Raw genomic sequence first — 18,216 nt, 5'->3', positions numbered from 1 at the left:
ATCAGCGTTTATAGCCGTGCAATCCACAATCATTAAATTATGGAACCAGTCCAGGTACCTGTCAACAGATGGATGGATAAAGAAAATGTGGTATATATGCACAATGGAGTTTTACTCGAGTCATAAAGAAGAACAACGTTATGGCATTTGCTGGTAAATGGATGTATCATGCTAAGTGAAACAAGATGGACTCAGAAAGTTGAGGGTTGAATGTTTTCTTTCACGTGCAGAAGCTAAAGCAAAATCAGGGGGGAAAGTGGGGGGTTGGGGAGAGAAAGATCCCATGGAAATGGAAGATCTGTGGAGCAGACAAAGGGAATTGAGGGGGTGGAAGGAGCGACAGGAAAACTGAGGAACTGCAGAATGAAATTGACCAAATTATGCTATGTACACATATGAATATACCATAGTGGATTCCACCTTTGTGTCTATCTATAAAGCACCACTTAAAAAATCAATCAATAAATAGAAGGAAGACCAGTAGAGGAGAAGAAGTAGAACAGGGAGAGGGAGAAGGGGAAGAAAAGAGAAAGTACTGGGGACTGAAATGGAGCAAATTATATTCCATGCATGTATGATTATGTCAAAATGAACCCCACTAATGTGTTTAACTATAATGCACTCATAAACATATTTGAAAAGAAAGATTAAATAAGTCACTGCATGAACTGCCTCCGGCGCTACCTGACAGGTAGCAGGTTCTGGGGGACAGCCAGACGTGCTGATGGTCATCAGTTGGGATCATGACTCCTCCTCCAAGTCTCTGTTTCTCCTCTGCACAGACTGCCCCTTTGTGCTGGCCCCAGGGCCTTCTCTGATCTTCCTATGTTCTTCCCTGATAAAGGCAAGATGTTAACCAAGGAGTTGCTCCAGGACCAGGGTTTCTGGCAGATGGCCACACCAGAGGCATTGTCTGGCCAGGTGAATCACCACACTGGACATCTCCCGTTCAAAGACTGGCTGGTCCCCTCCACCTGTAACAGCCTTGCTCCCCTCCTCTGCTCCCTCCTCTCCTTGGGGGCCTCCTTTCTCACTGACCTGGCTTCCTCATAACCCAGACCACAGCAGCCCCTCTATGCTTATGTTGCTCATGTCCGTATGTCCCATAGCAACTGGGTGTAAAAAGGTAAATGAGACCATCAAGACCCTGGCTACTAGCTAAATCCAGGGATGAACCTTAAAAATCTCACAGTGGGATGAAGAAACATTAGGATTCAGAAGAGGCTTAGTGCTCAGGCATCTTGAATATCAAGAGCAGAGCTGAGCCTCAGGGCAGCCTTAAGGGAAACTGGACTATTCTGCTGTTCTGGCTGGGAGCCAGGTCCTGCCCGATGGGGACCTCTGACTCAGAGGAAGCACATTTCTGCCAGGCCACCCAGATGGGTCCCAGAGGCACTTCCTGCTCACTTCTATCAGGCCAGGCCTCTTGACTCACAGCCAGTCCTCAGACACTAGCTGCTCATGGCCACAGACACCCATGGTCTCTAGTGGGACAGGTCGTCCTGACAAGGCTCATTTTGCAGCGTGGCTTGCCAGGGACCATCTCCTGCGGGTTTCCATCTTGCTCAGCTCTCCTGGCTCCTCCATGCCAACCTCTGCCCTGTGTGGTTTGGAAGACTCTGAAAAGGACTCCATGGACAGCTGTTCCCACGGCTCCATGGTCCTTAGGGGGCTCATATCCCTCCTCTTGACACTATAACCCCACGTTAGATTGATCTCCAACAGTTTTAATAAAGACTTTAGAGAAAAGTAACTACTGGGCTATTTCCTTGAGGCCTCCAGGTATTTGACCTGGATATGACACTGCTGGAGAGAGAACAGACCTCTGTCCCCGTTGAGCTGTGTTCCTGTCCTGCATATCTAGCTGGACCCACCAACCACATGAAAAGAAGAAGAAAATAAAGCCCCAGGGAGGAAGACACTTCCATTACACTTTAAGAATGGTGGTGGTGGTGGTCCTGATAATTGGGTGACTCCTGACAGAGGTAAATTAAGAAAGCCCCTGAAAGAAACCAGAGAGTGCTTCCTGAGAGAGGGAGAGTGTGGTCTTTGTCCTGGGGAGCCAGACAGGGCACAGGGGAGTGCTGGACATCTTAGCCGCACTGTACCAACCTTGAGAGAAATGGTAGTTGTATGTGTGTGTGTGTGTGTGTGTGTGAGAGAGAGAGAGAGAGAAAGAGAGAGAGAGAGAGAGAGAGAGAGAGAGAGAGAGAGAGAGAGAGAGAGACTGAGACACAGAGAGAGGCATCTGAAAAGTTGTACCAATGAGCACAGTAGCACCTGGGCCCAGGCTTGTACCCTGCCTTTCTCACAGGGCCATCCCCACAACAAGCCTGTGGAGTGTTGTCCTAAGGCTGGGGGCAGAGGCCTAGGTGGCTGCATGGTTCTTGGGCCTAGGGCTTCCAGGGCTTGAGAAGTACAGGTAGCAGGTGGCTGCCAGGACTGAGTCCTGAATGCAGGTGAGCACCTTTGGCAAAAATCAGAGCTGTGTGGGGCAGGGCCACCCCCAGGAATGCTGGGTTCCCTGCAGGCTGAGCTCAGGGTAATGGGGAGGTAATGTCCACTTGGCTTGTCTGTGATTGAGGGCTGATAAAGCCTAGGGGTGGCCTTCTATAGTTCTGGCCCTCTCCAGGCCCTCGGGCTCTTGGGTCCTGCTCCTTCTGGTCAGACCTCCCTAGAACAAATCAGCCTCCACCTCTTAGAACTTTCTCAAGGGGGTTCCAGGAGGGGCCTGATTCTGTGGTTCTTTATTTCCTTCTGCACTGGCTCCAGGTTCTTCTGCTCAGCAGGCAAATATGGTGAGCACCTCCCTCACCCCCCCCCCAATCCAAAGCACTGCTGTGCTCAAAGGAATCCTCTCAGAAGCTATTGAAGGGCCTGTCCAGCCTGGCTTCCAAGACGCCCAATGCCTGCTGGTCAGCCCTAAGTCTACACACAAGCGCCATCCAACCAGGGCATCCTGGGTGATCTTGGGCAAGAAACCTCACCTCTCTGGGACTAAGCGTCTTTATTTAAAGTGGGGAGTGGTAGGAGGGATGAGCTGGACCAGACTCTCGCTCTGATTTCCACCAATCTGTCCTTCAGTAATTCTGGGACTCGTTCAGTTAGCAGTACCATCAAAGGCCTGCTTAAGCTATGGGGAGGTGAATTGTGAGACTCCAGTTACCCAGCCTTGGACATGGCTTCATGGAAGGCCTGGGACTGGATTCCTGCCCTACCCAAGGAGGGCCAGGAGGACCGTGCAAGAAAGGTCTTCATGAGCAGGGACCCTGCTCAGATTTGAGATCAGAGAAGGGGCCCATCAGCTTTTCCCCAACCTTGGCCTGAGCTTTGATCACCATGGAAAGCTACACTCAGGTGAGATGTTTTTTAGATATTTATTTATTTATTTTCCAAGAACTGTATTTACTTTTCCCCTGGGTTTCTGAAGAAAAGTTCCTTTTGGAAAATTCCAACTCAGCTCCAGCTGAACAAAAAGAAAAAGGGATTTTTCCACAGGGTTGTGGGGGACCAGGGCCACTCATCCGAAAGCTGTGGGGAGCCAGGAGCTGGGTGGGTGGATGGGGCAGGCCTGCAGGGCTGGCACCATGGCCAGAGGCAGGGCCTCCCCCTCCTCTCCCACTGTGACTTTCCCAGCATGTGGATGGGATTTGCACTCTCTGACTAGGTCCTCTCCCAGGACCAGGCACTGGAGTCTCATCTGAACCCCAGTCATCCAGAATATGAAATCAACATTCAGTTCAAACTCGCATCCCCCCAAAAGAAGCTCCTACAGGACTTGGTACAGGGGACCTTGGCATTCTTTCCCCTCTCTACCCCTAGGAGCCTCTTCTCCTCCCTCTGTCTTTTTAAAACTTTCTTTGGTAAGTATTCAAATGCTTTTAGAAACTGAAATATAATTCATCTAATTCACTTAACATAAAATTCACCATTTTAAAGTGGAATCGTCTGTGGAATTTAGTAATTCACTATTCCTTGTGACTTCCTATCCCAGTGGCACCCCACCCCCACCCCCAGGAGAGAGCGGAAGGACCCCAATAGCTGGAAGTTTCCCTGATGTATTTCCAAGGCAACTCCAGGTTGAGGTCCTAAGGCCTGCCACACCCCTCTCTGGAATTTCTGGGGGAAATCCGGCCCATGCAGCAGCTGGAATCTTGCCACAATGGGCAGCTGGGCTCCCCGGTAAATTTTCCACATTTCAGGGCCTCTCCGTCTTCAGGGCCACCAGTGACAGAAGTTCCGTTACATGTCTGTGAAGGCCTGGGGATCCCAGGCCCCGCAGGAAGCCAAACTCTGAGAGTGAGTGAGCGAGCCTGGCCAGGGGAGCACAGGGGAGGACCAAGAGAGGGCCTCCAAGCAGGAGGAAGATGGACCTGGACCGCTGTGGGGACTAGATGGCTCAACTCATTCCTATAGATGAGAAAACCAAGGCCCAGAGATGCCAAAGTTGCACAACCCAGTAATGACATGACACAGCCAAGACCAGGACCCAGTTTTTCTGCGCCCTGGGCCAATGCGTTCTCTATTCGGAGCTTTCCTTAGGTCTGTGTCAGAACATTTCTTGGGGCAAGCTGGTGGGGTGCCGGAGCTGGATCATACCATCAATCACGAGAGTTGATTATTGCAGTTTCAGGAACTTTGCAAAAATGCATGACTTATTTTAAGAACTAAAGTCTATACATTTTATAATTAAAAACTCTATCAGAAGCAAAGACAACAAATACACAAAACTTACCACTACATATTTTACTACATCTCACTATAATCTATGCTCTGGGTATTTTTTTACGATTACATCTTCTATATTTGGGGACCTCACATTGTGGCTTGGAATAGACCTCAAGGGGAGCATTCTGACCACAGAAATAGACAAATGCTGCAAACCAAGGTTTCACTTTTTTGGTCTGTCAGTCATCCAAAGATCCACACCACACCTATCACCTCCACACTGTCAGACTGCAGGTAGCCACTAAGCTCTGTCCCTAGAGGCCCCACATGGGCCATAGTGCACAGGAATGAACCAGCTCAGATAGAGTGGCCAGTGCAGAGGTCACCTGGGAGGAGCTGACGGGAGGTGCATGTGTGCTCACTCCTTCCTTCCTTTCATACCTTCTGTGTTCTATTCATCAAATATTTGAAGACTCACTGTCAGACACCTTGCTGGTTCTGGAAGAAAATGAATGGCAGAGAAAACAGACCTTCCCTCCAGCACTGAATCCCCGCTCTCTGGAAATAAATGGAGCCTTTCGGGCCTGGGAGTCTGTTTTTGTCAGAGAAGGTGGGGAAGGTGGGTTTCTGTTCTACGTAGGGACCCAAGGACCCAGAAATGAACTGGGCTGTTCCATACCAAAATATGTTGGGAAGTGCTCGAGTGCAGCAATTTTTGATTTGACAAAAAGGAAAAGTCGTTTCAAGTGCCACATTCCTCTAGTCGCACACGAGGTCATGAATGCTAAGAACTCCCTTGTCCTTCAAGCTTCTGTCTCTTTTAACTGTGATGTTCCTCCCTCAGTCCATGGGATTAACTTTTTCACCTTATAGAATGAATTGATCAGACTTTAGGGCGATTCATTTAGTGGTTTCTGGTCACTTTCTATTCCCAAACTTTAATGTGCCTGAAACTTACCTGAGGTGTCCCATCCGGCAGGACACATCAACGTGGGCAGCGAACCTAGATGGGGAGGAATGAAGGGACAAGAAACACGAAAGGTGACAGCAAGACAAAAGTTCTGATCAAGCTGCAAACTTTTATTGTTCACACAGGGGTATTCATATGCTGGGGATGGGGAAGGTCTCCAATCAGCAATTGCTGGATGTGGATGGTAAAACTGCCAACTGCAAGATGTCTGATGATCCTGATAACCACAGGATGTTCCAGGGAGATAGGTAGCTGCAGGATGCCTTCCGGGCAGGATGTCTCCCAGGGGGCTGTCAGGCTAATCTTTGAAGGAGAATTTCCTTCTAGTTCCCGACACTGAGGCACTTGTTAAAAATGCAAACTCCCAATCCCCATCCCTAGACCTCTAGAAGGTTGAGGTGGACCCAGGAATCTGCATCTTTACTAAGCTCGCCAGGCGATTCTGATGCAAGTGGTACCAGAGCAGCATTTTGCAATTGACTAATACGATATTTATTGTTTGTCCTCTGCAGAGGATTCATTTCTGCTGCTCCGTCCCCACTGTCTTGCTGGCCACCCTCATTGAGCACGCTGCTTCAGGTTTCCTCTGCATGTGCTCTCCCTATTAACCCAGTGCTCTAACAAGCCAGGCCTGGGAGCCTCCTTAACCCTGCTGGGATGAGAAGGTCAATGAAAAACCAGCAGTGGAAACTGTCATTCAAAATCACACCACTTGGTGGGGCCATTGCTCCACATTCTTTCTCAGGTCCCTCCCTGGAGTACTGGAAGTTCTGACAGTGCTGATGGTGGAGGGTGAGTTTTGTTTTGATTTGCTTTTATCCTTTGTTCCAATCTTTGATTCAGATAGTGAGAAAAAGTTGCCTGGAATAGAAGGTGGAATTTTTCTCCAACTGTCATCGTAGATATGTTTTTATATTGGGTTAAAAAAGATGGTTCCAACATGAATGAAGACCAGTATTCGTGATTGGTTGGGAGAGGCTGACAGTGCCAGAGTCATAGGAAGTCACCCCTCTGCTGTCCCTGCAGCTCTAATGCCAAGTTTGCCTACGTAGTGTAAGAAAGGAGGCCTAATATTTGTTGAGTACCTCTTGTGTGTGCTGAATACATCATATGCCATTGCATTTAATTCTTGCCATAATCCTTTATTTTCTTTCTCTCTGGGGTGTGGCTGGGCAGGGTAGACTGCAGAACCAAAGAAAGTAAGATGGAAAGAGATATCTCAAAATCCCACATTCTTTCTGCACACAGTACTGTCTCTGTTCGTTCACTAATCATTGTGATATTGATAACAAAGCCGATTGCAAGTGGTTCTCTCTCGGAAAAAAAACAGTTTTCTCTCAGTCCTCTGCCTACACTCAGAAAAGACCTGAGCCCCCAGCTGATGAGCAGCAGACCCAGAGTGATTCACTTCCACCCCCAAGGGGAACAGATGAAAAAAATAAATGAGAGAAAGGGAAATGAAGTGCTTTCTAATGAGTGGGCAAACATAGTCCAGCCACTATGAAGTAGTGAAGCAGAAGTAGATGGCATTGGAGCAAGCCAGACTGCAGGCCTCCTGGGCCGGGGAACCTCATCTCCCTCAATTTCCCAAGGACATTTATGGTCCCTCTCACACCTGCAGACTTCTGCTGCAGCTCCAAAGGACACTAGAGGGGTGTCCTGCAGAAGCCACACAGGATACACAAAATACACAATATCCCACTGTCTTGTCCTTTCTTATATTTCATGAGGGTGCAGGCAGGGCAGGGCTCCAGGTTAGTTAAGGAACAAAAAGAACTTAAAAGGCTAAATTTAGGAATTACCCAATGGCATTTAGGGAACAATCAAAACCAAGTAAGACATGAGAGGCTAAGGAACCAGGTCTAAGTAAAATAATGAGAAACACAAAAGAAGGAGGCTGTGGAGAAAGCACCCATATCGGTCCCGATCATGTTGGCACCTGCTTTCTGATCTCAAATGCCTGCAGGTTCTCTCGCCCTACAGGTCTTCCTCTCGTATGGTGAGCTAGACAGTTGCACCCATGGGCAGCCCCATTTCTTCTCTGAGATCAACCTGCCTTATTTGCATCTCTTTCCACTGCCCTATGGCAGCCCCATCTCAGGACTCCAGACGCACCTAAACAAGACAAAAGTGTGAAAATTTCAACTAAACAACAACCCATTTGGATGGCATGCATCTGAGAGGCCCATTCATTTGGTTTGCTTGGTAGTAAACTCTGTTTGTCAAATCCCATCAATGCCCTGGGGAGGGGTTGTGCTCCTGGGTCTCTCCCAGCCACTCAGGAGCTACTGTTTGCCTTAAGGTCTTAGTTGTTGCCCAACCTAGATGTGTGGCCTGTGGCCCCAGCCTGTGTGTGCCAGCCATCACTCACACATTTGTTCACACAAATGGTTATGGAGTGGCCCTCTGTTCGGTTGTCTTCTAGGCACTGGAGATCCCAGTGATGGGGGCAACAGGGAGGCATCTGTTCTCATGGAGCTGACGTTCTACTGAAGAAGACCAACATATCAGGTGGTCATGAGGGTCAGGGTGAGAGGAATGTGAAATGACCCAGGATGACCAAGGGCTTTTTTTACATTCAGTGTGCACCTCCAAGTACTATGCATCTTTTACCAGGTCACCCAGCAGTGGCTCCTGCAGCAGAGAGACTCAGAAACAGGCCCAGGAAAAATAGGCAATGTCACTCATTCTTAATCATGCTACAAGTCCAAGGGGGAGGATGAGAGATTCCTGGAGGACCCCATGGCTATAGTTGGCATGCAAAGGAGGCTGGAAATTAGGAACTGGGAAGTTGTCTCATTGGTTGCAGAATGTTCCAGCTAAAGAGGGCCAAGCCCTCCTTTCACAGATGCAAGGACTAAAGCAAGACAATTGAGGTAGCTTCTCTGAGTCACATTGCCAGCCACCCAACATCTCTTCTCCATCCCCCTTATTTTCTATAAAAGAAATGGACAATAGCTTTGATTTACTTTCTAAATTCCCAGCTCATCCATTTATGATGGTGCTTGAATCAGTTTGGAAGAAAGGATTTCTGCAGTCCTCATTCTATTGCAGTAAAAGTTGGCAGGATCATTGCTATGCAGCAGGAGATCTAGCAGGATCACTGTAGTCACAATGGCCACTGTCGCAGTCTGGCTGGGCACAATTCAGGAGCCACTTGTCAAAAGAAACTAACTTTATTTTTAGAACTACACACGCCAAACAAAACAGCTCCTCAGGGAAAAAACCCTTAGAGCCCAACTGCCACCACCAGCTTCCCACAAGCCCTCTCCCACAAGCCCTCTCCCCCCAACACCAGCCTCCCCACCTCCCACAATCCTCCTGCTCTTGAGGCTGATTGGCTGAGTCGCGTGGGCGGAGCCAAAGAAGTCCCCCAATGAGCAGCTCCGTGGTCTGAAAGGGCAGGGAAACAGCCCAATGAGCATCACCGCAGAGGAGCCAATCAGCTAGATGTTGCTGATTGATCTTAGGAAGAGAACTCAGTTGCACATCACGAAGTCAAATGCCAGGGGAAACCGTTAGCTGCAAGTTTGCTGGGGCCCCTTTGGCTGTGGCTCTCAACAGGCCACTATTTACCGATCACCTACCATGTGACAGAGCACTGTGCATGACTTGTCTGACACTTTTACAAGCACCTTTCAAGTTGGAGGTTGACTGGTGAGGAAACTGAGGTTCAGGGAGGTGAAATCACTTACCCAACGTGGCACATTGAAAGTACAGAGCTGAGATTTGAATATAGATCTTCTTGGCTCCAAGGCTTTATCTTTTTATGCATATCCTATCAAGGAGAGTCCTGGAAAAAATGAGAATAGGGAATTAACTTGTAAACTTTGTTCAAGAAATTAAAGCTGAGACCTCTTGTCCCAACCTCCTGCAAGTCATGCACTTGGGTGCTGGCACTGAGTAGTCTCCCAGCTATGAACCCTGGCTCAGCCTCTCATAGGATGATCTTGATGCCCTACTTGGGTGCCCAAGTCCTGAGAAGTGAGCCCAACAGGGGGAAGACATCAGCAAATGTGCCCTGGTAAGTGGTGGACAGCTAGGTGACCTATTCTTGCTCACAGGCACTCCTGATGGGTGGGGAGGAGGGGTTATGTCCCTATTTGGGGACAGCTTCATTAGACTGTGAGTAACTCCTTTTTGTGACATCCATCCTGTGTTAGGTAACAAACACATGTGTCAATGGATTAACTGTGTCACAGGAGCCATTTCTTATCCATCCTTGTGAGCCATTTCTTATTGGCACAGAATTTTATCCATAAACTACAGTAAATATTTGATGAATGAATAATAAATGCATCAGTAAGGGAAAGAGCAAAGTCTGAAAAGGAGATAGGAACATGGGAAAGGAAAGAGCAGGAGGAGCAAGATATTTCCCCAAAGACCAAGTAAACTGTCAACCATTTGATTTTCTCCCACTCCTGAGCTCTTACTTTTTAAAAAGGGAAGGAAGAAAATGGAAAATTGACAATAACTTCCATTGACTTTCTAGATTCCTGCTTCCCCCAGATATAGATTTTCTCTTTTTTCTCCCCACATATAGATCTTCTTGAATCAAACTGAAAGATTTCTAAAGTCTCTCTACAGTCTATTAATTTTGATGCAGGCAACAAAGAGCTATAGACTGGCCATTTAGATGTGTTCTGTGCTCTGGGCTGGCACAGGGTGTCTCCCCCACAATCGCCCTCCCTTCCTTGACCGTATGCTTGTGGAGATTCCAATATTTATCTTTCCCCAAATTGATTTTATTTACACTCTGTGTACATTGAATATTAAGGTATTTACCAACTTGAAGATAGTGGGAATCTTCTTCTATGGCTAGTTTCAATAAACACAGCAGGTGAAAACATTTCATCATAATTTCAAGCAGGCAGGACCCTTTAGGATCACGAATCGTTTTAAAGTTGTGCAACTGAAAGCCAGAAAAATCAAATGACTTACCTAAGGACACTAGCAAATTAGTAGCAAGACCCAAATCAGACCCTAGCTTGTCTTCATTTTTTTGTTTTACCACATGGATTTACTTGGAGAAAAGGACCAAAATGGCCTGGTGTGGAGGCACACACCTGTAAGCCCAGTGGTTTAGGAGGCTGAAACAGGAAGATTGAGAGTTCAAAGCCAGCCTCAGCAACAGCAAGGTGCTAAGCAACTCATGTGAGACCTGTCTCTAAGTAAAATGCTAAATAGGGCTGGGGATGTGGCTCAGTGGTTGAGTGCCCCAGAGTTCAATCCCTGGAACACCTCTTCCCCTCGTCCCACAAAAGGCCTGGAAGGAAATCAGCGGATCAATCAACTAATCAGATATTAATGGATTACCACAATCCTTCCCCCTACCCATGAAAAAGCAGAGCCTAACTTGCCAGCTCGCTTTCACAATTAGGGAAAGAAGATAATATGCAGAAAGTACTAGCATATTGGAAGCGTGGGCTACCTAATTTATAGTGCTCTTTTTTATGTTCATATCATGACTTATCATGCTCTCACTATAATTTGTAACAATTTTCAATTCATGAAGTATTGTGACTTCATTATCAAATAATGAACTGGAGAATGACCTACAAACCAAAGGAAAGGTAACATACAAAAATATGGTCCGTGAGGGAGGCCTGGTATGATTGAAAACAACAGAAAGAGAGAAAGGGAAAGAAGAGAATGTAAAAGTTGTCAACTACCAACCTGACCATGAAACTTTAGCTGAACTATTTCAGCCAGAGATTTTTCTACAAACCCCATCCCCTAAGGCAGGCCGTGGAAAGGTCCCAACACAGCTAGATCTTCAATTCATTTCAGCTGTGAAGGAGGAAAAGCATCTACAAGGACAGCCAGCCTCAATGAAGGTGTATCCGAAAGCCTTGTTGTTCAGGAAAGTGCTACCTAGTCAAAAGTTAGTATCCCAGAAAATGAAAGAAAATCAAAATCCATCGATTATGGGACTCTGATCTATAGTTTAAAACCATTGACTTGATAAGAGGTTGATGTCCATTTTTCAATGGGGTCCCCAGCTTTTAATTCCCTCTTAGGAGTTCCAATAGGTGAGGTGCCTCTTTGCTTATTAACTGATTTACTGATTTTTTGCTTCTGCTTTACAGAGGCTTCCATATTTGAGAACAAATTAGACGTCAGCATAGTTCCACACACATATCATGACATGCATTTTGCAGATGAAGAAACAGATTGTTTTCGACACTCAACGCTGCAGGGACCTTCACGGTCAACCCAGATCATTGCTGCACTCTCCTGGCCATTGATGTCCACCAAATGATGGACATAGGGCCTGAGTAACTGAGGATGGCATGAAGAAACAGAATCAGGTCCTTAAAAAAGAAAGACACTAATAGGTGAACTGAAGAGGACATCTTTTCTAAAAAGGCCTCTCTGAGCAATTGGACTAAATATCAAATCGACACAAGCTCACGTAGAATAATTGAGGAGTTCCGAATGTGGGTAGGGAGCCGAGTGTTGAGAGCCACAGCCGAAGGAGCCCCAGCAAACTTCCAGCTGCCAGCAAACTTCCAGCTGCCAGCTGATGATTGGCTCACAGTGGCCCCAGCAACTTCTAGCTGCCAACTGATTGGCTCCTCTGCGGTGATGCTCATTGGGCTGTTTCCCGCCCTTTCAGACCAAGGAGCTGCTCACTGGGGGACTTTTTTTGGCTCCACCCACGCGACCCAGCCAATCGTCCTCAAGAGCGGGAGGAGTGGGGGAGGTGGAGAGGCTTGTGGGAAGCCGGTGGTGGCAGTTAGGCTCTGAGGGTTTTTCCTGAGGAGCTGTGTGGTGTGGTGTGTGTGTTCTAAAAATAAAGTTTGTTTCTTTTGACAAGTGGCTCCTGAATTGTGCCCAGCCAGACTGCGGCAGCCGAGATCATGGATCTATATGGGGGAAAAGAGTTCTCTTCTCATTAACAGGACTAAAATAGGACAGAGACTAAAGCTCACCCCAGAAAGTCTCTGTCTTTGTCCTTTGGCTACTAGAAGGTCAACAGAGATGACCATGACTTTTGTGGTTGATTATCAATTAAGTGATCAGTGTCAGGTATATTTAGGAGTGATCATCTTCTTAGGGAGAAGCCAAAAAATTTTCCCTGAAGGGGGCTTGCACGAAAAATAAGCCAAACTTCTTGGACCAATAAATAAGGCATCTGGGAAAATTCTAGACACTATAAGGAAGCCAGAGGCAGCAACCAAGAGCAAGATGGACAGATGGTTTGACACTAACCATGGGCAGATGAGAGTGCTGTCAGAGGACAACCCAGCTGGCCTTCACTGGGAGTCAAGCTGTCAGCTAAAGGAGCTATGAGGTAACACTGGAGGGAAGCTGCGGCCCAGGTTGGCGTCACTGCACCTGGAAATATCCAAAGGCAGAAGAATATATGATCTGGGGTAAGGGGCCACACACAGTGTGCTGGGCTCTTCCACACCAAAGGTAATCAGACTGAATTTTCTTTTTCCATCTACTAGAAAGTGGTTCCAGAGTTCAGTTAGAGCTTTGAGCCAAAGAGTTGGTCTTGTCTCAGTATCTGCTCCACAAACGGGATATAGGTGGGTGAGGGTTCCTGGTGCTGTCCCCTGGCTCTCCTGCTGTGTCTCTTAGTTACCCTTTTCAGGTGAAGGATGGTCTGTGGTGAAGGCAAGGCCATTACAAAGTCCATTTCCTTCTTCATCTAGTGATGTCAAAAAGTACTGAATGGATCTAGCAAAGGAATATTTGACAAAGCTTTTGACCCAGAAATAGAGTCATTCAAAATAGTTAGCAACTCCAGAGATCATATCACCAATTTTCTCACTTTATGAATAAGGAAACAAAGGAGCAGAGATGCTAAATAACTCATGGTACTAGAGGCAATGAGGGTAAAACTAGAACTCAATTCTAACCTGTAGCCCAGTGTAGCTCCTAGACCACAAGATGCTTCAAGGACCCATTCTTCCCTATAAAGATGTCCAATTCCCCAAATGTACATGAGTTCCTTCTATTTTGCACATAATACCCTGAAATGATCAAGTCTATGAACATATCCCATTTGCCTAAAATTATTACATAATAGGTATGATGGAGCACTCCTATAATCCCAGCAATTTGGGAGACTCGGGCAGGAGGATTGCAAGTTCAAGGATAGCCTCAGGAAATTTGTGAGACCCTGTCTCAAAACAAAGAAAAAATAAAAAAAAATAAAAAGGGCTTGGATGTAGTTCAGAGGCAGAGCACTCTGGATTCAATCCACAGCACTACACACACACACAAATTGCATGAGGGCCTCTCATGTTTATCCCAAATTACCACCTCCTTCCTTTCTCCTTCATGCCCCATCCCCATTCTTTCCAATTCCAAATTTCCCGAGCTTTCAAATGACTAGAGTTTAGGCATCAATCCAACCAATCCAAAACTTATGAAAGATCTCCTTTCCTTTGTCTCTCTTGTTGGAAGAAATTTCATTTAAAAAATTCAGCAGTGAGCTCTTCACTAGTAGAGTAAAATGTAGCTTCAAAAGTCCACTTCAGACTAAAGAGAAAATTGCATAGTCCAGGCCAGGTGGAGGGTTCTGTGTGATATGTCACCTGTATTAAGGTTGGTGTATATTTCGGCTCCCAGGGGTCACCAACTCCTCCTTCATCAGCACCCAGGGAGCCACTGGTGGCTGAAAAGCTCTGTGCAATCCTCCCCTCCTGGCAGCATACGAGGTGATCATTAAACGGTGGCCCCACATGACTCCACCTCTGCAAAGCTAGTAATGAACAGTATTCCGCCAAAATATATATTTCAGTATTTACATTTTTCATTTATTAATCCTATTAGGAATATTCCCTCCAGGAGAAAAATTAAGGTGGGGGAAAGAAAAAGCAAGACAAATAAATAAATAAATAAATAAACAACCCATCTCATTCAAAGGCCCACTGTTTCCCTCGGGCGCTGCTTAAATACATCACCTGTGAGCAAATAGATGCTGACTTGGTGCAGATAGGAGAGCATCTGCTGTTCCAAGCATCTTTTGAATAATCTCAAAGACCCAGCTGGAGGAATGTCTTCCTTCAAGGAAAACTGTACCAAACCTTTTATTTGTTTGTTTATAATCCCATCATATCAAAAATCAACAAAAGTGTTACAAACACAAAACATGGTTAGAAAGCATGTTAATAGAAGAGCAAGTAGGCGTGTGCCGCAGTCTGGCTGGGCACAAGATCACGAGCCACTCACAGCTTTGTAGATTCAAACAGCAATTCTTTATTCCCGAACTCACACCGGCCCTCTACAAACACGTTCTGGGGAAATTCAGGTTCTGCCCGCAAATTCATGTACTCCACCAGGCTTTGAATCCCAAATACTTTCTGAATTCCACAAGAACTCAGGGAACTCAGGCAGCAGGATACACCCTATTCCCAGCAGGAATAACCTTAAACCTGGAACCATCCTAAACCCAGATTGTCCTAAATCGGGAACACTCTAAACCCAAGGAGCGGGATACTCCCTAAAACCTGCAGGATATACCCTAAACCTGGATTCGCCCTAATCCAGTAGGATCCTCCCTAAACCCGGATCCACCCTGGTCCTTGAGCAGGGTCACCTTTCTCAAACATACATGCAATGTCAGCGAATGTCCAAGGCAAGTCCATTTCCACGAGTCCTTCCTCTAAGCAACATGGGGTACACTGGCAAGGAAATTTCGATGCGTCATTCCTACTTGGCAATGGCCCTCAGCAGGCGTGGACTGTTGAGTTGGCAGACTGGTGGTTTTGAATATTCAGTGGGTTAAACATTGGTCTGTGTGCACCAGCAGCACAGCAAATGCTATGGCCTTCATTTCAGCCCAGAGCCTGGCATGCAGTAAACTCGGGATCCATGCTAAGCTACAAGGTCACCATTGCTGTTCCCATCATCTGCTCTAGGGATTGATGCTCATCCTCAGGGACCCAGTGTCATGCCACCTCTTCTGTTAGGACACCAGTACACTCCCTGAACTCCTGTCCAATTCGGTCATGCTTCTTTTCCCTAATGTTTGTGCCTATTTTGTGTCTCTTACTGGACTGTTCATACCAAGTGAACTCTGATTTGTATTCACCTTTTTTTACTATGTCACCATGGCACACTGCACACAGTGATTGCACCTAATAGGGATATAATAGATAAAAGATGAGGTCCCGGAAGTTAATGGTTCCCATGTTTTTACCTGGTGGTCATTTACATCTATTTGTCCTAACTCTTGTATTGTCATTTCAGAGATGGGAGAAAGATGTAATAATGTGGGAAGGGGAATTCTTTTCCTTGCTTGCCTTCAGTTTCATTTAGCTTTCTTGGATTTTGAGACAATGGAAAGGATCTCGGTCAATAAGAGAGAGAGAGAGAGAGAGAGAGAGAGAGAGAGAGAGAGAGAGAGAGAGAGAGAAAAGAAATGTGTAAGGTGCAGACATAAGTTTCCAAAATTATAATTTTGTCACCCCCAAGATGAATAATAATTCCTATTACATCTACCCCACAGGACTATTGTGAGGCTCAAATAAGCTAATGTGCATATGAAAGCTCTTTGCTTGGAGGAAAGCATGATATGGGCGGAAGGTGTTATTATCCCTTTAATCTTTCTAGTCTCATAATGGAGAAAAATTTTCCAAAGACAAATTGGGAGCTCGTTTCAGTCTCTCAGCTGCCTCTTGCTACATGATGTCCATGACAATTAAATGCTGCAGAAGAGTCTGGCTGCATCCAAATAAACAGCAGCGTGAAATAAATTTGTCAAGCCTCTAGCACTGCTAAGGACAGGCGCTTCAGGCCTCAGGGACTCATCCCCTGGCTGAGATGCCAATTTGCATAAGAACATGGCCAGTGCCATTCTGGGCAGGAACTTGACTTCATGTATCTGAGTCTTCTGCTTGGCTATGGTGGGCCACGCTGCAGGAGGGTGTGGTCCTTTGCTGTGATGGTAGAATATAACCCTTCCTAAAGAGAATGTGGAGGCGCTTCATCCAGACCTCCAACTGTTGGGACAGGGGGACTCATTCCCCAAGCTGCTAGGGGTAAGAGTGGCTGATGGTTCTCACCTGAGTCTGGGCAGTGCTCTCAGCCCCTAGCAAAGCACAGCCTCACCCCCTCTCATATCCAGTGACTGGCAATGATGGGCAAGGGGTAGCATAAAGACCTGGGCCTCTTGTCTCAAGGTGGGACAGCTCTGCAGGGCTCCAGAGCTCCTAGGAGGATAAGCTGAGATCTGCTGCAATTGTATTGCTGCCCAGCTTCTCCCTCTGCTCAAGCGTGTTCCTTGGGCCTCACAGGTGTTGTCCCCGAGAACACTATTTGATCAGCTCCTGCATACTGATCTCTGAGGAACTCTGCCAGACACCCCCACAGACAGTTTTAAGGTGAAGGGGTTACTGGTCTTCAGGGTGGTGATGTTCTCAGCTAAATGAAAAACTAGGTGAGTTCCATCCCAAACCATGTCCCCAAGCCAACTGCCTTCTGCAATTACCCCAGAGATAGAGAGGGGACTCCTTGGCAAGTCTGGGACTGGGGCAGTCAGAGCTGGGACCAGGAAAGGACTAATAGAATCTTGGAGGGCAGCCATGCACACATCTTGCTTTAACATTCTCGGGACACATCTTTCTGATTTCTTGCAATGTTGATTGACACTGTATTCTGCAAAGTACAGAGCACAGAAACACTCAGTGAGAAGGACTTCAGTGGCTGAATTGCTAGACAGTGATCCAAAGTCTTTCCTTCCCATATCACTGAGGGCACATCCCTGGCATTTGGCTTCATTTCTGATAACTGTCTCAGGGATGGCCAGCCAAACACTTTCTTCTTTGTGCTATCTCCATGAAAGTCACACTCAAGGTTCTCAGAGGATTATTCCAGGTACAGATAGGAAAGCTAGCCCTGAATGCCACTCTGCTGGCCTTGTTATCTGTGCAGATGTTCCCAGAAATTCTATCACTCTTTCTGTATTTTTAAAGTTTATTCTACTAAATTAAATTTTCCAACCAACTGAAACTCTCCCTCCCTCCCTCCCTCTCCTTCCTTCCTTCCTTCCTTCCTTCCTTCCTTCCTTTCTTTCTTTCTTTCCAAAAGAGGCCTTTGAGCTAGAATTTTGAGTCCAACCCTTTCTATCCTGTACCCAGGCAAGAGAAATTTGAGGTCCTATATCCAGCATATCAAATCACCTTGGTTTTTAGACCCTATATGATCTCAACAATTTCCCCCTGCCTTGTTCCATTTGGCCAAGTCCTTGCCACGTGCCTGAGAGCCAATTGGATCCTCACCTTGGCTGTAAGGACACCAGCAAGTGTCACACCATATCCTGCATCCTTCAAGAACTGATGGCTCATTTTTTAACTCAAATTCCTAAAGGCAGACATTGGCTTCTACTTGGTAAGATTCTTCCTTGGAGCCCACTTGCTTCCAGCCTGACCCATCCCCTGGCCTCTGGAACTTTCCCCTACTGGAAACTGTTCCAAGCTCAATATAGGTGGTCTTTTGACCACACCTGAGAAACAGCTGGACAGGACTTCAAACACGATCTGGTTCACCATTCAATCATGCTTTGCCTGATAGTAAAATCAGGAACTCAACTAAACAACACCTCAAATTCAGACTCCCTT

The 18,216-nt window shown here is 46.6% G+C and overlaps 1 long non-coding RNA gene across 1 annotated transcript; it reads right to left on the bottom strand.

The window, feature by feature from the left end:
* Positions 1 to 6,545: 6,545 nt before the first annotated feature.
* LOC144375460 (uncharacterized) lies at positions 6,546 to 15,338 on the bottom strand. The gene is made up of 2 exons (XR_013435408.1): positions 15,210 to 15,338; positions 6,546 to 9,431 (listed from the first exon to the last, which is right to left on the bottom strand). It is a non-coding gene; the product is annotated as an uncharacterized LOC144375460 (long non-coding RNA).
* Between the last annotated feature and the right edge of the window lie 2,878 nt (positions 15,339 to 18,216).

Source organism: Ictidomys tridecemlineatus, chromosome 2 (genome assembly GCF_052094955.1).
Source record: "Ictidomys tridecemlineatus isolate mIctTri1 chromosome 2, mIctTri1.hap1, whole genome shotgun sequence".
In the NCBI taxonomy this organism is placed as follows: domain Eukaryota; kingdom Metazoa; phylum Chordata; class Mammalia; order Rodentia; family Sciuridae; genus Ictidomys; species Ictidomys tridecemlineatus.
Note: the sequence above shows the minus strand (reverse complement) of the source record. Positions and strands in the feature narration are given on the sequence as shown.